Source organism: Ptiloglossa arizonensis, chromosome 6 (genome assembly GCF_051014685.1).
Source record: "Ptiloglossa arizonensis isolate GNS036 chromosome 6, iyPtiAriz1_principal, whole genome shotgun sequence".
Classification (NCBI taxonomy): Eukaryota; Metazoa; Arthropoda; class Insecta; order Hymenoptera; family Colletidae; genus Ptiloglossa; species Ptiloglossa arizonensis.
In genome coordinates, this window is record NC_135053.1 from 13,782,159 (window position 1) to 13,794,494 (window position 12,336).

The 12,336-nt window shown below is 45.2% G+C and overlaps 1 protein-coding gene across 3 annotated transcripts in view; it reads right to left on the reverse strand.

The window, feature by feature from the left end:
* LOC143148084 (discoidin domain-containing receptor 2) overlaps positions 1 to 12,336 on the reverse strand; it is a 199,761-nt gene that overhangs the window by 14,737 nt on the left and 172,688 nt on the right. The gene's annotated exons all lie outside the window — the stretch shown is intronic.

Consider the following 12,336-nt stretch of genomic DNA (forward strand, 5'->3'; position numbering starts at 1 on the left):
AAAGTTACTCGAATTACATCGCATCGTAGAAAACGAACGATTAAACATATCTCTATTATCCCTTATCGATCCGCAATCGGTTTCTCTCCTCGTTCGAACGTAATCACGGTTTACGGGTTTCTTTTAAAACCAGCGCGAAGAGATTCGTTCGATTTCGTGCCAATATCCAGTTCTCTCTCCCTCTCTCTCTCTTCTAGCAGAGGTCCTATTTACCCGCGCGGTCGTTCCAGGTTCTTTTATACTACCCTTTTTCGTTTTCGAGGCCGAGGCCACGGGATCGCGTTAAGGAAACCCGATTAAAAGATGATCGTCGTCGTCGTCGGTCGGTCGTACCGGCACGTTCTGCGGCGGGGCGGTCCGGTAATTGGGACCAGTAGCTGACACCGTTTTATTTGCGCTCGTTATTCCCGCCGCGACGCCGGTACCTGATGTTTAGCACATCGAAACGTAGCCGGGGTGGTAGCGCGCCGGGCGAACGGTGAAATACAATGAGCCGACACGTGTGAAATTTCGCCGGGCGCCGCATCGTAGACAACTACCGTCCCGTTTCTACTTCGTTACAAGAGTTTAATGAGCGCGCCGCGATCCGTTGGCCCGGCGCGAAACGCTCGTTAAGAGGCTGAAATACGCCCGCGAAACGAAACAGTCCTGAAAGAAGTCTAGCCGAATCCGAGCGGGGAGCTAAAAAGAAGATCGCGCGCGCGACCCGTTCTCGCTTGTTGAAATTTCGGCTGACAGACCCCCCCACCCCTCCTTCCCAATTCTCCCTCTCGCCGTTTCGCAACGAAAATCAGAATAAATTGCGACGTAAACCGACCAACGTATTCGCCAAAGGGGTCTGGAACTCTGGAATCTTCACCTTTTGGAAATTTTGTAAACGTTCACCGTCTTGGGAAAATCTTTCGAGGGTGTATCGCGTAATCCGTGTACGAGAAGTATTATTCTTCTCGCTAATGGACGATTTCATTTTAGGGAAAACGACTCGGCAAAGAGTGGTTTCGTTAAGCTCTGGAAATTTTCGTTGGAAACGTTTTCGCGTTGTAGTTCCACTCCGTGGGGAATGTATACACTTGTTGAACGAATAGCAAAAGCTTAAGGGAGAATGTAGAAACTGATAAGTTTTCACTTGGTTTTACATTCTTTAAGCGTTTCATTTTCACCAGGGAAGGGTTCTATGACCATAACCTGGTAAGTTTCTATTGTACGTGGTTTGAAGTAAATCACAACTTAGTTAGATACTATTTCATTTTGATAGGTTCGGTCCGTAACACGTATTAATACATAACACAACAAACACGCGCTGTAGCAAATCTATTAAAACGAAGCAGTACCCAAATAAGTTATAATTTATTTAAAACAACACGATGGAAACTTATCAGAAACAAAAATGCGAGAACCGAGTTTTCCCAACTCGGAAATTTAAAAAGAAAAATCGCAGATCTATCAGGAAAAAAAATTCCGATCCATTACGAAAGAATTCTTATCCCATTACATTTACCGTGGATCTTCGGGACGATCGATCGATAATTTCTGCCGCAACACCAAGCACGCGGGAACCACGTACGACGAGGGCGCGCGAGACGAAGATTCGATCCTTTGAAATCCCCGTCCGCCATCTTGGGTAGTAATTGGCGTCGATTGAAAAATTCGTTCCGTTAATAGCGGTGGCGTTCGAACGTTTCCGGTGAAACTCGCGCGAACGATTCCGCGAGTTTTCAACTTATTCCGAGAAAACTGGAGAGCGTCCAGGGTGGGAGGGAGGGAGGGGGAGTCACGGGCGAAAATACGACGGCATTTACGAGCCGTCGACTCGTCCACTAAGAAAAATAAGTAATCTCGATATTTATCTCCGCGCCCACGCGTTCCAGCGCGTTCCAGGCGAAACGACGCGCTGCCGTTCGAAAAAGACTTTTCCACGATACCGCGCGTCGAAACGATCTCGCGCGCGTTCCTTGAAAAAAAAATCCTCCCCGGTACCCCCACCATCCGTCTCGTGTGTCTAACCCCCTCCTTTACCTCTCTCTCTTACTCTTTCTCTGCTCAGTTCCCGTCACTTTTCGTCGCGGACAAATTCCAGCGCCGCGGGTCGAAGAAGTCGTAGCAGGGCGTGGCGCGCCACCAACGCCCATTTTATGTTAATGTTTTCGTGCGTCTTGATCCCGAATAGTCCACGGCGGTCTCTTTCTTTCTCTCTCTCTCTCTCTTTCTCTCTTTTTCTTTTTCTCGCTCAGCCACCGAAACAGAAGCCACCGTTGATGGTCCCGTGTCGTCGAGGAAGATCGTGACGGATAAGCCGTCCAACGGTTTAATTAGACGGATATTTACGCAACGGGTGGTCCGAGGTGTAGCCCTTCCCCCTCCGATGTATTTTCTCCCCCTCTCGGGTGCGTCACGCGTCCGCGAAGCTCAAGTTCGTCGACCCTCCGGAATCAGCGGGCGCCGATCTGGAAGAATTTTTTGGAGAACAAGGGAGACACTTGTCTCGCGAGACGTGGCTGCTGGTGGATTCCGCGTCGAGCTGGAAGGAGAGAGGCGAAAAGAGGGAACTCGATTCGATCGCTTTCTTATCTTCGAGGCATACTTTCCTTCTTTTTTTCTGTACAGAAATCGTTAGCTACAAATGTGTGTTTTCTCGGTAGTCTCGCCGAGGAGTGGACCGTATGGTCGAAACGAGCGAATTTTCTCATCTTCGATGGAAGGAAGATTGTTTAGAGAACGTTACCTATAAATGTGAGTTTCCTGGGTAATCTTGCGGAGGAGAGGATTAGGGTATTTAAAACGAGGAAAGTTTCTCATCGTCGAGATGGTTTTCGTTTGGACGATGTCGGTTAGAAATTTGGATTTTCTCGGGAATCTCGCGCGAGAGAATTCGTGTATTCGAGAAGAGAAAACACGTTACTTGGAAACGGAGACGGGCGAAACTTATCGAAGCACTCGGCGAGGCTCAAGATAATGTTCCCTTCTTGCCAGAAAATAAAGTTCTCGCAGTCAACAAGTTGCCGCGAATGAAAAATTGTCCCGTGTTCTTTTGCTTGGCAATTCCTTTGAGAGCGCCGTTTAAAGTGGATCTTTTTTCGAACGCACTGTTTGAGGAGATTCCCCCGTGCGTGAATTAACACGGAGGGAGGGCCTCTTTGAAATAAACTAGGCAATAGCTAGCTGCCGTTCTTTCCACAATGTCGTCTTCCCTGTAGTTACTTTCTTGCGGTGGAGCGAAAGGAATTATAATGGCGTCGTCACCCGCTAACTCGGGAACTTTCTCGTTGATTTTTGCTTCATTTTTTTTCTACCGTGTTCTCTTAATATACCTACGAGAGAAACGTAATATTTAACCACTGACGTAGAATTTCTACGGTACACGAAACGATGCAAATCCCTTGGTACGGACTAGCGTTCTTTTCGAACGAAATTTGTTTCTCTCGAGGAAAGAGCGTTGGTGTACCGTCTAATGTTGACCCATTAATTGAAATCTAGAAATCGACCGAACGCGTTATTGTACAAGGTGTTACGCAACGAATGGACAATACTCGAGGGTCCTGTTCAGCGCTTGAAGATAACGAGAGAAGTTTGTACAAACATACGTCTTGTTTACTGTTTAGAAAACGTAGCGTTTCGTGTCTCGTTATTTCGTATTACCCTCGTAAAAGATGCTCCGAACGAGTACTTTGCATTTCAATGCACGACTGTAGACGTCTCGTCATCGACGCGATTATACAATCAACGATTAGATAACTCTTCACTTTTACACTCGATGCAACGTTCGAATAAATAACTACACGGTGGTCCGTCGTTTATACTGCTCTTACCGAACACTAAACCAATTGAATACGCTAAACCAGTGAATACACGAGGATACCAATCGTACGAAAAACATCGGAGTGTTTGTAAACAGTCGAACGGAACGCTTGGAATTAGTCTGGCTCGCCGGATTATTATTACTTAGAACGCAAAACTCGTCGTATATCAACACGTAGACATATAACCGACCCGATGTTGTCAAGTGGGCGACAACCGTTATCGTTTCACGGTGGTCAGGAAAATTGCAGCTGTTTCTAAACGGACATTTTTCTTAGCCCGTGTGTCGCAAACCTAGTACTCTTCAAGTCTTTTGTACGCAAGGAATACCTTCTTCTTCAAACCTTAAAGGATTCTTTCATTCGACTGCAAAAATATCCCAAACGTGTAGAACTTTTCAAAAAACGACTAACAACAAGGGAATATCGAAGAGTCTTAGCTTTAATTGCAGAAAAATAATACGTAAGAACGCGCAGGGTCGAGAAAGACCCAGAAACCGCCCCAATCTTAACCCATCTTTTACAATTCCATTCCAGTCCATCGCGTTCTCACGATATTATTTTATTGTTCCTTCTATCGCAAAATATATCCAATCCGTGATAAAATCTATTACTAATAAACACGATTCGATGCTCCCGAATTTCCCGACTCTCTTCGTCGCATTCCGCGACAGGAATTCCATACGGGTGATTTCCCAACGAGCTCGCGAGCGCGCAAAGATCGATCCCCGCTCGGCTTTCGAATCTTTCGCGCGTATTCGCGCAAACTCCTCGCGTTGATTTAAAAATCAGAGACCGTCCAGTGAATATTAAACGAGCGCGGCGCGCGTTAAATTTTCGCGAGGATACCCGGACGAGCGGATACTTTACAGGAACGATTAACTCGGCTAGACAGTGGGGTCAGCACCAGGGGGACCGAGCGGTAGAGATAATTTATGCCCGCGCGAGTATATCTCCGTCGCGCCAAATAGGGCTGCTTAAAAATATTAGACGCTTCGCGCGCGATTTCAGTTCCCTCCTCTTTCGTTTCTCCTCCTCTTCCTCCGCTCCCCTCGGTCCCCTATCTCTCCTATATTTCCTTGGCGGTTCGTTCTCGAGCGGACTTGCGAATCGCCGACCGTTGACAACCCGCGCGGCGTGGTACCACCGACGTCGTCGTCCGGTCCGGACCGAGCTGTTAGGAGAGATTATTCGCCGGATAAGCCGAGTGTCGTTGTGTAATTAAGCGGGAGAACAGCGTGGTCTCGCGCAGCGGGAGGAACGCTCGCTCGCGCGCGCAGTGGACACGAATTTCTGCGGATTTATCCCCGAGCTGGGTGGGGGTCCGTCCGGTTCACGGCGACCAGGTTTTTTGGGTGGCCGGGTTTCGTTTCGAACTGGTACCCCGTTTCCGGTCGCTCGTAGGGCCACGGGGCGCTGGTAACGAATGCCGCTCGACGCGGACGACTTTTTCTTTCCCCCGCCTCATCACCCCCCCTCGCCCGAGCGACTACCTCGAGCGAACCAGCCGTACGAGCCACGCTTCCACGAATAATGGTCGCCATCGATTAACGAGACTCTCGATTTCCTTTCACTTTTTTCGACCGGTTCCACGCCGCGGCTCGCGCGTCGTCCACGGTTTCGTGTACTTAATTAGTTTGCTTTATGGACGAGATTAAAACCGTGGCGAGAATCGACGGGTGGCTGGCTCCGTTTCGGGGACCGTAATTTATAACCGATCTTGAGCCACGACCGTGACGGATTGAAATGTTAAACTTGTCTCGCGAAAGCGAGCATTACGAGAAATATCTCGCGGCGAGTGGGCGGGAACCTGTGTTTCTCTAATCAATTTCAATTCGGAGTGAATCGTTCGGTGCCACGACGAATATTAATACACGCATACGTGCACGAGCAACCGCGAACGTGTCCCGACGTGAGCGAGAGAAGGAGGCCTCATCGAAGGACGCGTTAAATGGCAAGAACGGTGGGTTTTTTTTTTTTTTGTAACAGCCGGTTGGATAAACGCGAACAACACGTTATATTTTAGAGCTCGATTAGAATATCGTGGATGGAGCGATAGCGATCGGGAGAACGTTTCGTTGATAAATTGCGTTGTCCGTGCAGCGTTTAAGCTTGGTAATAACACTAATGGTCGACGTGTAATATTCTACTACGAGAGAAGCTTACCGTAACAGATCGGAGAGGGTGTTCTTGGATTTCTTTGGAAGAGATTTCTTTTCTTATATTTTACGGGTAAACGTATCGTTGCAAACTTCTGATTGTAATGTACAGTTTGTTAGAATATGCAGGGATCTCGCGTGTACTGTAGTACAATGATTGTACGTACAAGAATATAAAATCGGGATGAAGAAACGTACAGGAATGTAACTTGGGGAACGACAGGTTGCTCTTCGCGACTCGAGGCTTGGAACTGAAAGGGAAACCCAAAAAGAAGAATAGCCAAACCTTTTGCATCAGTATGAAGACAAAATTAAGATCGACCATTCGCTAACGACATCTGGCACTCTGTAGATCATTGTTGCGTTCGTTTCAACGAATGTATTATTATGCAGCAATAGATATAGTATTGGATATCTAGTACTAGTAATAGCAATAGATATAGATCATTGTTGTTTTTATCATGCCAATGTCAATTTATCATTATGTAGCGATAGATATAGTATTGTAACAGATTACATCTCTATAATCTCGTGCTACTGTATTTCTTTAGTCGTTTCCTTATCTTCTACAGGTAAAAATATATTGAATTGTTCGGAGAGTCGTTTCATTTTTTTTTTTGGTGAAAATGAAACACGATATTTTTAGAAGGTATAAACATTTTATTCAATTATATATTCTCCATTTTGGAAAACGAAATGACTTTCCCAACAACCCAATATTATCGACTATTAACAGATACAGTACTGTAATAGGTTACAGAGAATGTCCCTGTATTCTCTTGACCTTCACTTTGTATCTTACAGTTATAAACACGAGTTCAGTACATTCGAGACACTTTTCACCCAGACGTCTCGCGAACATAACCTAAACGAGAGATCGTATCAAGGTTAAGTATATTTTCGTCGAGGTACCGGGAATTAAAGATAAATCAGAAAATGGATTCAACTCGCCACCGATACGTGGAGTAACGGTTGCAACTAGGAAATTTCGTCGGTCCCCCCGATGCTCGTTACAACCAAGTTCGACCGTAGTTAAATCGGGATTCCCAAGATAAGTGGCATCCTAACTCCGAAATTGCTCTATACGACTACCGTTATTCTAGCGTACGCTTCGTACACTTAAAAGCATCGCCACTATTTATCAACGCGATGCGTCCTCTGCTAAGCCGCTGCGTCCGCGTCCGCAAAAGACGAGCGACGAATGAAAAAGAAAAAAAAAAGAGAGAAAAAAAATCCGCGAACAAAAAAACCAAATCCCGTACAGAATTCCACGGCGAAGAGAGACACACCGGTGACCTTCAAACGTCCGAGTCCTCCGCCTGTAAAGAAGTCACGCCCACCGTGTAACGTTACCCTCGAAATACTTCAACGCTTTTAACCGAAACGTTCGTTTCGCGTCGCCAATAATTTTCACGGTATTCGCGCGGATGAAACGAAAAAAAAGAAAAGAAAAAAGAAAGAAAAACCAAAAAAACGCGCGACATCCCGTGGAATAGCCACGGTTTGCACCGTCGTCCTGTAAATAATCCCGGCACATTTTCAGAGACTCGCGTCGCACCATTGTCGGAGGATACATCCGAGGGGAAAGTGCGTGTCACTTTCGCGAGGTAAGCGTACAGCGAGGTGAAGGTTATTTCGCTACGGTATGCAAATGGGGGAAGTCCGCGGTCAAAGAAGGTAGTTGAAATTTCGTCGAGTTCGACCTTCGTGGGACGTGGCGCCGTCGTCGTTGTCCTCGTCGTCATGGTCGTTTCGACCTCGGTTCTATTCAGCCAGGTACACGCCTATGTAGGTGAGTCGAAATCGTCCGAGCCGCGTGCACGCGACGACTTTCCCTTCCCTCGTTTTATTGATCCACCCTCCTATACAAATAAGCTGGAAGCACCCTCTCTACGTACTAACTTCCAAGGAAATCCACCTCGTCGACTGGACGTTCACCTCCTTCTTTCTTCCTTTTTCACCCCCTACCCTGCACCCTCTGCCTCGTTCCGTTCCCCTTGGAATCACGATCGTTCCTCCGAAGTAAAAACGTTCCGCCTGGGCCTTCAACGTGGAATGAAAATACGACTCCGAGAAGGAAAAGGGAAAAAAGAAAAGAAATAAAAAAAAATACAACCCCGGTGGTGGAACGAAACACATCGGTTCATTCTTCGCGGCAAATATCGCGTAAACACGATGGTTTCGTGGACGTTCACCGTCTGCAACGGCCATCTGGATTTTTCCTTCGGTCGGCCGGCGTGAAAATCGTAAGGTAACCGCGCGGTGAAACTGAAAACAATGCCAACGAGTCGAGGTGATTTACCGGTTCGCCTTTGTGTCCGCCAACTCGGGAGCAGTCGGGACACCGTGCGTTAAAAATTCAATTGAGAACGCACCCGTCGCGGTCTGCCCACCCACCTTCGCGGGTTCCACTTCTTTCCGAGTAATCGCGGGGAGACACAGGGACAACCCTTCGAGACTGGCGTCGTATTTACGGCGAACGAAACAAAACCTTTGGTGCTTGTTCTCTCTCTCTCTTTATCTTTCTCTCTCTAGTAGACACACTCGCGCGTGCGACTATCGTCGTTAAATCAAAATGATTTACCGTCGTGGTTCCGCGTGGCTGTCCGCGATAATAGGTATCGCGAAGTGACGGTGGTGGTTCTTTTTTGGGGGACGACGACGCGTGCTCGCGTACTACGCGCCGAGGACGGTTCATTCATCGACGTCAGGAGCAGAGGAGCTCGCTCGCGAAGCTTGCGAATTCGCGGGATTCTCGCGCGGTAGGGGACTTTGTATACAGGGTGTCCGATGACACGAGCCGCGATGGAGCATCGTAGGGAACTGGTGAGTCGACGTGTCGAAGAAAGGGTAGATTTCTATCGGAATAAATAACCATAATTTTTGGAAATTTTAATCTTTTCGGTCCGTACTCTTGTTGGAAAGTAGAGAGTTAGTTTACACGTTTTATTTTCTTTAGAAAAAAATATCTAATTAATGTATTTAGGAGAATATGTAATTATTTACATTATATAAATATGCGAATTATCAATTAGATATTTTATAAGAGTTAGAATACATTTCTAGACTCTGAATAATTAGAAGTTTCGGAAAGTATCGTTTTCACGTCTTCTCGAGATACTTCGATGTTCTGTGCTCTCGTTGGAAAGTAGAATGCTGGAACGGGTCTCTAAACTTTAAATAATTAGTGTGTTTGGAAAGTATAATTTTTACGTCAGATAATAGAGCGGTATAACACTTCCTACCCTTTGACGTTACGCACGTCAATTTATCAACGTATTGTTTATTCTAGGCGAAAAAATGAATGAAAAATGCGGTGTAATGTTCTTTGAAACTACGCTTTGGTTTGGTAAGAACCTACTTTGAATATTTTGGGGGGGGTATGTGTGTATTGTAAGGAAAAAGGAAAATGTCCAAGAGACATCGCGAGTACTTGGTCGGACGTTTTGGACAGCCTTCGTGAAACTCGAGACTAACAATAAGTTATTACTCGACACTGTCCACATTCTACTCACTCGTAGCAACATACTCCCCTTAAACAAAGATCGGTCTTCTTCCTCCCTAGAAATACCTCACAGTCTCGACGTGACAAATTTAGTTATCCATTATTCTTTTTATTTACCTTAATACTAATTTTTACTCCATACCATTAGTTAGTAAAATTCCATCTGTTTACTTTTAATACCAATGAACCAACATCGTTCAATACACACTCCATCTTCTTGTACCTACCGTTCTTTTCGTTGCGACCGTGTTCGTATTTGTGCACGTGTCTCTGATCGAAGTTTCCAAGAATACACACCGATGAAAATCTTCGAAATTTTATTACCGTCCGACAAGGCCCAACAGGGATCCAACACGGGCCCCTGCTTCCACGAACGCACCGCTGCGTATTGGATCCGTTCGGTTAAATCTATTCGTAACTTCGAAGAATCGACCAGCAGACTCGATTCAAAAAAAACAAAGCCACGAGAAATAATGTTATACCATATTCTTTGACTCGTTTTCTCGCGTGGAACGATTACATCGCCATTTGTACTACCGGTTACCGAACACTATTTTCCAAGTGGGTCGAGATAAACGCGAACCGTGCCCCCCATTGTTCGTCATAGCTAATTAAAATCGTAGGTTCACGGTTACCGATCTATTCCGGTAAATTGCATCGAACCGCACTGCGGACCACTTTTGAGCGTTAGCGTATTACGTCCGAGATTTACGTCTTGTTAACGTCACGGTTTAGTTACCGGCCCGCGCGCTCACGGCCCGCACAGACTCGCGGACACCGCCACAAATCATTCTCAATAATCCGCGCGCTGGCTCGTTTTATGCGTATCGCCCCGTGACTAAATTTAACCGCGCGATTCCGCTTACACGTAACCCCCGCAGATCTTTCGCGACCGGTGAATTGTTGTGACCGGTTAATTGAATTGAATTATGCGCCTCCGCGCGGTGTTCCGCGCGTAGGTAACGTCGCCCGAATTGACGCGATCGCGCGAACCGGATCGCGTTTTCTACCCGATCGAAGGAAACGATCCAATTTTATTATTCGACGGTTATGCGGGAATTCTTTTCAAGTATTTTTTTAAGTATCGACTCCTAGTTTTGAAACTTTATTCGAAACTGTCCTCGAGGAATAAATATTTTAGAAATCTCTAATAATGAATGGAAATATTTTAGAATTTTCTTCTGGTGAAGGTTTCGTGAAATAAGTAGCGTTACAAATTTATGGTATATTGTTGGTAATTTTTCTTTTTCTTCCGACGATTATAATATGTTGTTGTGCTTATTTCGAGTAAAAGATAGGAAATAATAAGAAACTAATCATTTTTTAAGTAATTTAACATTCGAATTACTCTTTAAGCGAACGAAAACTTTTTTAGAATCGACGTAAGAAATATTCCTGTCACGTTGGAACTTTTATTCTCATTTCTTGTAAATATTATTCGAACTGGAATTTTAACTATTTCGACGCAAAACCTACTCAGAAAATTCTATAATCGTTTCGATCTCCGAATTTTCTCGGATTAAGTAATTTCTCCGTTTCGTAAACACGCGTTATAACATTCTCATTCGTATTCCGTACGCTCGCCCTTACCCTTGATTAAACATTCTACGCGGCTAGGCGTATTTCTTCTTAATCTCGAACATGTATCTATTATATTTTGCCTTCCTGCCGTATGTTAATCGACATTTCGGTGCGTTGCACCCTTGTTCCGGTAGTAATTTCCCCCAATTTCGCTCAACGATTGACCATCAATTTTCTTGTACCTCGAGTACCACGTTCTCCCAATAACGAGATCAACGATCTCGATAACAAAAAAAAAAAAATAGAATTTCACGTTAGAAATTTATCACGGCAAAGTTTCCTCGATGTTTCGATCCCAAGTACAAGCTCTACTTAGGTCGAACAATCTTACAAGTCCTAAGAGATTGAATCCATGAATACCGGACTATGGCTTCCATGTTAAGTACATTTACACTTCGCGTAACAACTTGGTTATTAATAATTTGTATTCCTCGTTACAATCGACGAAATATTGAGCCAGGAATTTCGAGTTCGCCAACGATCGTATTAATTTTTCGAAGAAACAAATAGAAGCGGTCAGCTATAAATTGGTAACATCTTGATCTGGAGTAACGACGATCCACGAGTGCAAGAGTGAGCGGTGCAAGTGCAAGCGGTGTATGCAGTTCGTGAGAACAAACTGTCTTGTAAACACGTGCGTACAGAATTGCAATAAACCGGTAAAGTGAAGACAACGAACGTATATAAAATATACGACGGTACAATTAATGAAATATTGAGCCTGGAATTTCGAGTTTGCCAACGATCGTATTAATCTTTTGAAAAAACAAATAGAAGCGATCAGCTATAAATTGGTAACATCTTGATCTGGAGTAACGACGATCCACGAGTGCAAGAGTGAGCGTTGCAAATGCAAGCGGTGTATGCAGTTCGTAGGAACAAACTGTATTGTAAACACGCGCGTACGGGATTGTAATAAACCGGTAAAGTGAAGTATATATAAAATCTTAACGTACGAAGTAAAACTGTTAGTCTCGTTCGAAAAACGCTAACGCTCGACACGTGTATCGATTGCGAACTGACCTCTCTCGCCGCACTTCGCTCGGTGTCCCGAGCATTTATCACGCTCGTTGTTTCTTTTGTCGTGCTCGTGCGTTCATTGATAAATTACAGGAAAAAGGTAAGAACGAAAATGTGCCAACGCCAGTGGAATTTTCCGCTCGCTCGCGACACGTGTGCACTGCCTGCTACCCGGTTCCCGTACACGCATCCTTTTGTTCGTTAATTCCCTATTTTAGCGAGGGATTCGCACGGCCTCTGGCGTGCTCGCTTCTGGCGCAAATTCTTAATTAATGTT